We start from the raw sequence: 12,081 nt of genomic DNA on the forward strand, positions 1-12,081 counted from the left end.
TTGATGTCCACCCTGTATTTGTACGTCCGGACCAGGTCGGCCGCTGTGGTCGAGCGGTTCTAGGCGCTTCAGTTCGGAACGGCGCTGCTGCTACAGTCGCAGGTTCGAATCCTGTCTCGGGCATGGATGTGAGTGATGTCCTTAGGTTAGTTAGGTTTAAGTAGTTCTAAGTCTAGGGGACTGACGTTAAGTCCCATAGTGCTTAGAGGCATTTGAACCATTTTGGCCAGACCAGGATCTGATGCACTGTGCTCTCAAAGACCAGACCAGCGTCCCACCACAGCTTCACTTTGCACAGTTCAGTGATTTGGGTCCTCACTCGTCGATTCTCAACATTTCTGGATCTCACGCGAATATTTATGTTTCTGTGTGCCAACGTTCACTCAGAAAAACCCTCTTGCTAAATGGTCAGAAAGCATTCTTCAGTGTATATTCCATTATTGTTGACTTCCATCTTCCCTTCACAACCTGTCTCTTAGTCACACAGCAATAAGTCTAAGGATGACAGATGTTAAGGTTGGAAGAGCTGACACGTACCTTTCCTGCACGTTCGAGTTTGAGCTACAGGATTAAGGACACTTTTGAATATGTCATTCTGCTTCGTTCACTGGTTTTTCGATTTGGTTCAAAATGGTTCAAATGGCTCTGAACACTATGGGACCTAACTGCTGAGGTCATCAGTCCCCTAGAACTTAGAACTACTTAAATCTAACTAACCTTAGGACATCACACACATCCATGCCCGAGGCAGGATTCGAACCTGCGACCGTAGCGGTCCCGCGGTTCCAGACTGTGGCGCCTAGAACCGCTCGGCCACTCCGGCCGGCTTTCGCTTTGGAGTTGTAGGCAGTTTTCCCAGGCCAGCATAAAGAATCCCGGCTGCACACCATCATCCCAAGTACACAGTATTTCAAAAGAAAATCGGGAAAGCCACCGCAAAGGCCTGTCTTCCTTTTAGCCTCTGAAAGGAAAATTATCGGACTATCTATATTTAGTTTATAGCTCTTCTCAGTTTGGTAGTCATTTTAGTGTCATTGAGGTGACATTCCACTTGCTCTTGAGACGTATGTGACGACAATACTAATTCTGAAAAAAGCCAAACTCACCTCTTCCATAGATCAATTATTCGAAGGAGTTTAATACTGCGAAGGATTAGAACTATGATAATTTCTGAAGAAAAGAGATATCTCACCATTCATAAACTGAACAACCTGTGGAATATAGAAATACAGGTAAATGAAACTGTGTGCAAGACAGGAACTCCAGCCTGGGATGTTTTTATTTTGTTTTCTTTTCAGAACAGCACCAACGCAGTCCTGACTACCAAAAGCTATGTTCCCGAATTACTCGCATTTGGGAGTATTCCCAGAGGAGAGCTCGACTTAAGCGCAATAAACCCGCCTTCATGATAACGGTGTCCTTTACGCCAGACGAATTGAGCTGTCCTGGCACAGGAACCGCCCTCAAAAAATTACTTACGCCAGACTTTTGCATACCTCGTAGGACCAGCACAGCTGAAAGAAAGGATACTGCAGAGTCTGTGGACAACAGGGGACGGTTTCTAGAATAAATTTTCTGGCTACAGTGAATGTGAGGAGATTCGTACGTACGAGATGACGTACTGGCGGAAGTGAAGCTGTGAGGACGGTTTTCAATCGTTCTCAGATAGCTCAGGCGGTAGAGGACTTGCCAGCGAAAGATTCCCGATACGCCACACAGTTTTGATGTGACTGTTATTGTTGTTGAGGTCTTCAGTCCAGAGACTGGTTTGAGGCAGCTCTCCACGCTACTCTATCCTGTGCAAGCTTCTTCATCTCCCAGTACCGACTGCAACCTACATCCTTCTGATTCTGTTTAGTGTATTCATTTCTTGGTCTCCTTCTATGATTTTTACCCTCCACGCTGGCTTCAAATACTAAATTGGTGATGCCTTGATGCCTCAGAATACCCGGGTTCTCGGGTTCGATTCCCGCGGGATCAGGGATTTCCTCTGCCTCGTGATGACTGGGTGTTGTGTGCTGTCCTTAGGTTAGTTAGGATTAAGTAGTTCTAAGTTCTAGGGGACTGATGACCATAGATGTTAAGTCCCATAGTGCTCAGAGCCATTTGAACCATTTTTGATGCCTCAGAATATGCCCTACCAACCGATTCCGTCTTCTAGTCAAGTTGTGCCACAAATTTCTCTTCTCTCCCATTCTATTCAATACCTCCTCATTCGTTATGTGATCTACCCATCTAATCTTCAATATTCTTCTGTAGCACCACATTTCGAAAGCTTCTATCCTCTTCTTGTCCAAACTATTTATCGTCCATGTTTCACTTCCATACATGGCTACACTCCGTACAAATACTTTCAGAAACAACTTCTTGACACTTAAATCTATACTCGATGTTAACAAATTTCTCTACTTCAGAAACGCTTTCCTTGCCATTGCCAGTCTACATTTTATATCCTCTCTACTTCGATTGTCATCATTTATTTTGCCCCCCAAGTTGCAAATCTCATTTACTACTTTAAGCCTCTCATTCCCTAATCTAAATCCCGCAGCATCACAAGATTTAATTTCACTACATTCCATTATCCTCGTTTTGCTTTTGTTGATGTTCATCCAATATCGTCCTTTCAAGACACTGTCCATTCCGTTCAACTGCTCTTCCAAGTCCCTTGCTGTCTCTGACAGAATTACAGTGTCATCTGCGAACCTCAGAGTTTTTATTTCTTTTCTATGGATTTTAATTCCTACTCCGAATTTTTCTTTTGTTTCCTTTACTGCGTGCTCAGTATACAGATTGAATAACATTGGGGATAAGCTACAACCCTGTCTCATTCACGTCCAAGCCCCTACTTCCCTTTCATGCCCGTCGACTCTTATAACTGCCATCTGCTTTCTGTACAAATTGTAAATAGCCTTTCGCTACCCGTATTTCACCCCTGCCACCTTCAGAATTTGAAAGAGAGTATTCCAGCCAACATTGTCAAAAGCTTTCTCTAAGTCTACAAATGCTAAAAAGGTAGGTTTGCCTTTCCTTAATCTAGCTTCTAAGATAAGTCATAGGGTCAGTATTGTCTCACGTGTTCCAACATTTCTACGGAATTCAAACTGATCTTCCCCGAGGTCGGCTTCTATCAGTTTTTCCATTCGTCTGTAAAGAATTAGTTTTAGTATTTTGCAGCCGTGGCTTATGGATCTGGTAGTTCGATAATTTTCACGTCTGTGGACACCTGTTTTCTTTGGGATTTGAATTATTATATTCTGCTTGAAGTCTGAGGGTATTTCGCCTGTCTAATACACGTTGCTCATCAGATGGTAGAGTTTTGTCAGGGCTGGCTCTCCCAATGCTATCAGTAGTTCTAATGGAATGTTGTCTACTCCTGGGGCCTTGTTTCGACTTAGGTCTTTCAGTGCTCTGTCAAACTCTTCACGCAGTATCATATCTCCTATTTCATCTTCATCTACATTCTCTTCCATTTCTATCATATTGTCCTCAAGAACATCGCCCTTGTATTGGCCCTCTATATACTCCTTCCACCTTTCTGATTTCTCCTCTTTGCTTAAAACTGGGTTTCCATCTGAGATCTTGATATTCATGCAAGTTGTTCACTTTTCTCCAAAGGTCTCTTTAATTTTCCTGTAGACAGTATATATCTTACCGTTAGTGAGATAAGCCTCTACATCCTTACATTTGTCCTGTATTCATCCCTTCTTAGCCATCTTGCGCTTCCTGTCGATTTTATTTTTGAGACATTTGTATTCCTTTTTGCCTACTTCATTTACAGCAATTGATGTGACAGAAAGTTGCAAATCAGTACACACTTCACTCCAGAGTGAAAAACGTTCAGACAAACGCACGATCCGCCATTACTGTAACATCTTCAGAAAGTGCATGAATTATTACAAAACTAATATTAATGTTAGGGGTTCTTCACTGTTACAATCACCAGAAAGCTGCAAATCAGTACACACTTCACTCCAGAGTGAAAAAACGTTCAGACAAACACAGGTTTCGCCATTACTGTAACATCTTCAGAAAGTGCACGAATTATTACAAAACTAATAGTAATGTTAGGGATTCTTTAACGTTACAGTCACCATTATCCTTCCCCACGTTTTACGCATTTCCTTACCTGTAGCCTACCAGCACAGAAAAGTAATAATAACATGCGACAAGGAGCGTCTGCGAGAGTGCGCCGTCGCTGGCCACACGTTAAGCCCGCTCAGCAGGCGAGGTGTGAGTCGTTCCGGAAGCGTCGCTGAGTGCTGCCTCCGGTGACTCAGCGTCTAATGGGGCCGGAAGAGAAGAGGTGGCGCCCTCGCACTGGCCCCTACAGGTGCGTGCAGCGGAGCGGACGCACGCACATTCCGTGCGAGGAATAGGTGACGCGGTGGCATTCCCAGGAGCCAGCTACCCCAAGCTGACGTCAGACACGAAGACAATGATGCCTTCTGAAGCTGGAGCACGTCCTCCTGTTTCCTGGTAGTATGGATTCCTCTGACGAAACAGCGACACGTCAACATTATTCAGTCACTGTAGAGCTCGAATATAGAGACCACGGTATAGCGTGCCGCTACGTGTGGGGAGTATGGGAGTCGCGCCGATTGATGGTGGGGCTTATTAACCAGACTGCGCCTTCCAGTGTGACACCAACGTGGATTATCATCCCTGAACTTAAACTGCACCCAAAAATGAAGTGCAACGCCGTGGCCTGGGTACTGGGACACACTGCCTACGCCATTTTTGAGTTACAACTCAGTGACGCCGTACAGTACGTGGCCTACCAGTGGGAATGTCATCAACGATTGCATACTTCACCGCACTACCGCGAACATTTTGCTAACAAATTATCAGTTGCGTTATGGTACGAATATCAGAGGACGCTTCACTTACAGTGAATACTTTCGCTAGAAGTATCCCTTTTGTTTCTCTTTTCTCATTAGGGTTTTCCATTTTCTCTTGGTTTCTTACCTGATACACTTATTTCAATTTTTGTTTACATTCCACAACTCACACTGCTTTTTTAGAATTGTTACTAACCGCTCTCTGTGAATAACTTGTCACACGTTTCACTTGTATTTATTTCTGTTTTTAAAGGATTTCGATTATGAGAAATACTGACCAGCTATTCACAATTACATTTCTTCTGTTCATGTATTGTTGTAACGATGTTATGTTCATAAATAAATTTAAAAAATGCGCGTCGTTCGGACGCATAATTTTTGGTAGTCGGGATTGCATTCGTGCTGTCCTGACGAAAACATTATATATATATATATATATATATATATATATATATATATATATATATATATATATATATATATACTCCTGGAAATGGAAAAAAGAACACATTGACACCGGTGTGTCAGACCCACCATACTTGCTCCGGACACTGCGAGAGGGCTGTACAAGCAATGATCACACGCACGGCACAGCGGACACACCAGGAACCGCGGTGTTGGCCGTCGAATGGCGCTAGCTGCGCAGCATTTGTGCACCGCCGCCGTCAGTGTCAGCCAGTTTGCCGTGGCATACGGAGCTCCATCGCAGTCTTTAACACTGGTAGCATCCCGCGACAGCGTGGACGTGAACCGTATGTGCAGTTGACGGACTTTGAGCGAGGGCGTATAGTGGGCATGCGGGAGGCCGAGTGGACGTACCGCCGAATTGCTCAACACGTGGGGCGTGAGGTCTCCACAGTACATCGATGTTGTCGCCAGTGGTTGGCGGAAGGTGCACGTGCCCGTCGACCTGGGACCGGACCGCAGCGACGCACGGATGCACGCCAAGACCGTAGGATCCTACGCAGTGCCGTAGGGGACCGCACCGCCACTTCCCAGCAAATTAGGGACGCTGTTGCTCCTGGGGTATCGGCGAGGACCATTCGCAACCGTCTCCATGAAACTGGGCTACGGTCCCGCACACCGTTAGGCCGTCTTCCGCTCACGCCCCAACATCGTGCAGCCCGCCTCCAGTGGTGTCGCGACAGGCGTGAATGGAGGGACGAATGGAGACGTGTCGTCTTCAGCGATGAGAGTCGCTTCTGCCTTGGTGCCAATGATGGTCGTATGCGTGTTTGGCGCCGTGCAGGTGAGCGCCACAATCAGGACTGCATACGACCGAGGCACACAGGGCCAACACCCGGCATCATGGTGTGGGGAGCGATCTCCTACACTGAATAGTGCACGGTACATCCAAACCGTCATCGAACCCATCGTTCTACCATTCCAACAGGACAATGCACGTCCGCATGTATCCCGTGCCACCAAACGTGCTCTAGAAGGTGTAAGTCAACTACCCTGGCCAGCAAGATCTCCGGATCTGTCCCCCATTGAGCATGTTTGGGACTGGATGAAGCGTCGTCTCACGCGGTTTGCACGTCCAGCACGAACGCTGGTCCAACTGAGGCGCCAGGTGGAAATGGCATGGCAAGCCGTTCCACAGGACTACATCCAGCATCTCTACGACCGTCTCCATGGGAGAATAGCAGCCTGCATTGCTGCGAAAGGTGGATATACACTGTACTAGTGCCGACATTGTGCATGCTCTGTTGCCTGTGTCTATGTGCCTGTGGTTCTGTCAGTGTGATCATGTGATGTATCTGACCCCAGGAATGTGTCAATAAAGTTTCCCCTTCCTGGGAGTATATATATATATATATATATATATATATATATATATATATAGAGAGAGAGAGAGAGAGAGAGAGAGAGAGAGAGAGAGAGAGAGAGGTAGCTTTCAACTGTATGCGGCCTCACAGAAACAGGAAACTCGCTCAGGGAACGAAATCACAATTGACGACGTCTCTTTACCCTACACCTTAACTGGGCACGTTTGTGTAATGGCAATACTTTGAAAAAAAGAAGGGGAAAAAAGAAAGAAAGAAAAAACTTATTAAGTCCAAAGTTCTCAAGACAGTGTGAATACCTTTGGCACAGTTGTTAAGAAATGTTTTATCAACCACACGTAAACTTTCATCCTTATTGGCGTTTTCCGTTTTTAATTTATTCCAAAGAGTATTTCACTTTAGCATTGGCTAGTACTGAAACGTTAGGAAAAGGTACGTGAAGTTTCCAAAATGTAACTTAGGGGAAACCCGGATCAAAATTTAGTAACACCCCGCTTACTCTCTGGTTGGTAGACTAATTAAGGAATTACAGTGTTGCTAATGGTTTGATATTAATTTAGGATAAGGCATTGAAACCGAAGTTTCTGTCATAACTTGATCGTTATTGTGCAGTTTACTTTGTGTCATAACGATTGGCAGAAATGGAAAGTGTACAAAGTGTTACGGGAACTGGCTAGTGATATTTTGGTCCGAAACGATGAGTCAATTTTGACTCTGCTTGGAAATTACTGTAAATGAATGGTCGCCAGCTCACTTAGTGTGAGTGAAATCGATCGGAACTGGTGACTTTGAAATTACATTAAGTTACTATTGTAGCATGTTGGCAGGCGTGGACAATTACAAAGACAATGACTCGCGCTCGTTATCAAAACACCCAGAAAAATTTCAGTCATGAACAAAAGCAAACTTTCAACTACTTCATGGAATTAATTATCAGTTCTCTGCACTACCTTTTACATAACAATTGAACTGTGTGTCTCAGTGTATAGTTAATGGCCATTAAACTGTCTTGCAAGAGGTAAACTTCTCGAATAGAATAATTTTTGAATTTAAACTGACTGTTCTACAATAATGATTGGTTTTTAAAATGATTATGGAGTCGGTGCATTTAGATATTATTATGTAAATTATAATGATTGGTTTTTAAAATGATTACGGAGTCGCTGCTTTTAGATATTATTATGTAAATTGTGTCTCATACAGAATTGTCTCAACATGAAGCATTGTTAAACGTACAGCTTTGTCAAATTACTTGTCATAAATCAACACTTAATTGGCCAGTCCATAAAACTAACTTCTTGTTACATAAATTACTTCTCACAAAAAATTGTCGGGACATGAAATATTGTTAACTATACTGCTTTGTCAAATTATTTGTCAATAATCAGCAGTTAATTAGCAAGTCCAAAAAATGACTTTTTTGTTAACTTTCATTTAAAGAATTAATCAATTCGATAAACTTCACTCTTCTTATCATTTACTTTCACTTCATTAATGACACGGTTAATTACGGATCTGGACAGGATCCTGACAGGTAGTTACTACTGAGGATTACTCACCTTGGCCCGCATAAGTCGCTAATGTATTTTTATTGGACGATTTGCAGCTAACACTGCCAAGTCTTTTACAATTCTAAATGATAAACTGGTCGGGCCTTACTTCATAGCGGTGCAGTCGGTGCGGCGAAGTCCATACCACGATAATGTGCAGCCACAGGCCTTCCCACAATTAACTTTGGGCGCCAAGCGTTCTTCTGAAACACTGCTTTGTGCTGTGCCCAACTACTTCTCCACATTATGCCTGACCATACCGCACGAGGGATCTTGCAGTGATACAAGTCTTGCGTCCTCCCGCGGCAGAATTCCTCCTTTCCATCCGACCCGCTCGCTCCCTCTCCTTACCATTTGACACACACTGCCCGACGGCGCCGAGCTCCTGTGCCCAGCAACAGTACGACAACAACACTAACCTCTTTGGTTTACATAATCGATATTCCCTGACGTGGCCAGTACGTCTGCTACAATTCTTTATATTCCCTTTCTTCTGTAATTTTGCACACAGGAAATTATTAAAACATATACACCTATATACATCACAGTAATATACACAAAATATTAAATATTTCATTTAATGTACATAATTAATAAATCAGGGAAAAGATTATATGTGGGAACTACGTTCTTGACGATTTGACAATGTTTGTTCAAGGCCTTACTTTCTGTGGGGCTAGTGCTAACCATAAGCATACCCCTCTTCTTTTCTTACCTTCTTTGCTTAATCTGATTTTGCAGTTGAGTAGCAATAATGTCAGCTGCAGGAATTTCCCTGTTATCGATCTCCTTTTTAATCGATAGTGTGAGAGCTCCTAGATCAAATCCAAACCTCTGTAGAGTTCGTAGTCTGTAAAGATTTACTGGACACAGGCATGCTGCAGACTGGAATAATAGAACCACACACAGTGAGCGTTAAGTTTACTCGTTTCCAGCTGGTAAACAAACACCATAAATCAATGAATATAAAATCAGTGTCTGTAATGGTATTCCACAGCCTTCTTGATGTACTACTCAAACATTCCTTGCATGGTGACTGCAGACAACTGGAAGAAAACGCCTCAGGAACAAATAATTAGAGAACACAGAACAAGGAAGGGGCGTGATCTCGTGCAAGCTTCTGCCAGTTATTATTTTTATCACACTAGGAGAGGAACTGGTACGTAATATTCAGGAATCGAAATTTCGTTTCTATGTACTTAATTCAGAGCCAACAAAATTTTATCTCTGTTTTGGTCGCTTGCATGTACGTCCTCCGTTAGTGAAAAGTTAAGTGCCCGCTTGTAAGAGACTTTAGTTATTAAATATTATACGCCCAATAAAATAATGTTTCGAAATGTATCAAATTCGCCAATGTCTTATTTTCACCACTGCAATTTCGGCCTTAACGCCACTATAGAGTGGAATACTACAAAAGCTAAAAAATAAATATCACATAGCATAGACAGAACGGTGCTAACATGCTATATTTACTGAAATACATTACAGAAACTTCAGTAACAACGTATCACTTACACTGTGTTTCAACAAAGGTCAAACTGGAAAGATCCTCCGACATTTACACAACTGTAGGAATACAGCAACATTAGAAGAGCGTATAATTACTTAAATTACGTAAACTTGTCTTCCACAAGTCCAACCCTCGTCGTAGTCATGGGAGATGGGCAACGGCATGAAGTAGGGGATTGCCTGTAGGAACGAGGTACAGTGGGGACCGTGTGTGCCCAGGGACCGCTACTGTAGCTGTGAAGGTCCTACAGGAACCCTGAAAAGTGACGGCTAACGGGGCTCTGGTGAAGCTACGAGAGTCCCAGCAAGCCAGTAGTGGATTATGATTACTTCTTCCAAAAATAGAACAGGCTTCTGAAAGCACGGATTCAATCGACGACGAACTAGCTATAAACAAGGACTTATATTTGGAACATTAAATACACAAACATTGACTGGGAAGGTGGAGGAGATGGTAGACATGATGGAAAGGATTAAGTTAGACCTGTTTGGGTTAGCTAAAACGAGATGTAAAGGCGAAGGAAGAAGAGAACTGAGGAAAGGCTACCGACTGTACTGGAGTGGAAATGAGGAGGGAAGTAGAAATGGAGTCGTAATAGTAATAAGAGATGGATTAAAAGAGAAAGTGAAGAGAATAAGTGGTAGGATGATGATGACCAAAATATCACTCTAGGGGACGCCCATACAGGTAGTAGAAGTGCGTGCGTCGCAGGTAGGTTGCCCTTCTGAGGAGAAGCAAGAGTTTGAAGAGGAAATGCAGAAGCAGATGGGAAAGAAGAATATGACAGTAATGGGGGATTTTAACGCGCACGTTGGAAGAGAAAGACAAGGCTGCGAAAGTGTGCTTGGACCACAGAGTTGAGAATGCCGAAATGAGGATGGTGAAAGACTACTGGAGTTCTGTCAAAGGAATGGCTTGCTGGTTGGGAACTCTTGGTTCAGGAAAAGAGAGCCACAAGATTACCTGGTACAGTCAAGACTTAAAGAGGAAGTCGATAGCTGACTACTTTCTGTACGATAGTGAGATGAATAGGAACATCATTGACATTAAGGTAATACCATCAGAGGCCTTAGATAACGACCACTATTTGCTGGTAATGAACCTGAGAGGGAATAAGGATAATAAAGGGGCAGAAAACCAGGGAAGACGTATAATGGTATGGAAGTTGAAGGAGGAAGAAAGCTGGCTATAGTACCTACAAGTAGTAAAGGAAAGTATCCCAAAGGATGAACCAAAAACGGTAGAAGAGGAATTTGGTAGATTCAAGGGAACTTTAGTAAGTCCAGCAGAAGCAATATGTGGGAGGAAAAGCAACAAAAAGGGATGGAAAGAAAAACCCTGGTGGAATGATGAAGAAAAGGATATACTACAGAAGAAGAATAGAGCCTTTAGGATATGGCTCTAGAAGAGAACAGTAGAGACAAGAGAAGAGTGTCAGGAAATAAAGAAAGAAGCACAAAGAGTGGTGGTGGAAGAAAAAAGAAAGTGGATGGAACAGTGCACCAGAATGATAGAGAAGGATAGTGAATGTTCAAAAAAGGTGTTATGTGGGACGATTAAAAGTTAGAGGAAGAATGGTACGACTGATTAAGCTCGAATGGTGAACAAAAGTGGACAAGATGTAGAGAATAAGAAGGAACTCAAGAATATGTGAAAGGAGTATTCTGAAGAACTCCTGAACCCAAATGGAGACCTGAATGAGGTGGAAGAAGCCCAGGAGAAAAAAGAGGAGAAACAGCAAATGGAAAAAGACCTTACATGGGGGGAAGTGGCAGAGGTATTGGGCAAGATGAAGGGAGGGATGTCACCAGGTGTGGATGAGCTAAGTGTAGAGATGGTGAGAGCGGCAGGAGAGGTGGGGATACAATGGCTATATCGAGTAATGAAAATTGAGTGTAGACAGAAGATGATCTCAGAAGAATGGAAGAAGGGAATTACTGTCAATCTTTAAGAAGGGAAATAGGAAAGAGTGAAAGAACTATCGAGGGATAACACTGATTAGTCATTGTGCAAATATTTTTGAGAAAATTTTGGAAGCACTAATTCGGGCAAAATTAGAAGAAAGTATGAGAGAAGAGCAACATGGCTTCAGAACATGAAGCTCCACGGTGGATCTAATTCTTGCTGTAAACAACCTCAGGAACAGCACTATGAATATGAAATCGATCTACTAATAACCTTCCTGGGCATTAAAGAAGCGTGTGGTAGTGTATGTAGAAGCAAAGTGTGGAAAGCCCTGGAGAACAGAGGAATATCAAAACAGATTATTTGGAGGATAAGGGAAATGTACCATGGAAGTGTGAGCTGTGCGAAAGTGGGAGGAGAGAGATCTGCTTGGATTGAACAGAAGAATAGCTTGAGGCAGGGAAGTGCACTTTCGCCATTACTCTTCATTG

At 43.2% G+C, this 12,081-nt stretch overlaps 1 pseudogene; it reads right to left on the reverse strand.

The window, feature by feature from the left end:
• Window positions 1-1,294: 1,294 nt before the first annotated feature.
• LOC124803766 lies at window positions 1,295-1,436 on the reverse strand (annotated as a pseudogene).
• Window positions 1,437-12,081: the final 10,645 nt, after the last annotated feature.

This window comes from Schistocerca piceifrons, chromosome 6 (assembly GCF_021461385.2).
Source record: "Schistocerca piceifrons isolate TAMUIC-IGC-003096 chromosome 6, iqSchPice1.1, whole genome shotgun sequence".
Lineage (NCBI taxonomy): Eukaryota > Metazoa > Arthropoda > Insecta > Orthoptera > Acrididae > Schistocerca > Schistocerca piceifrons.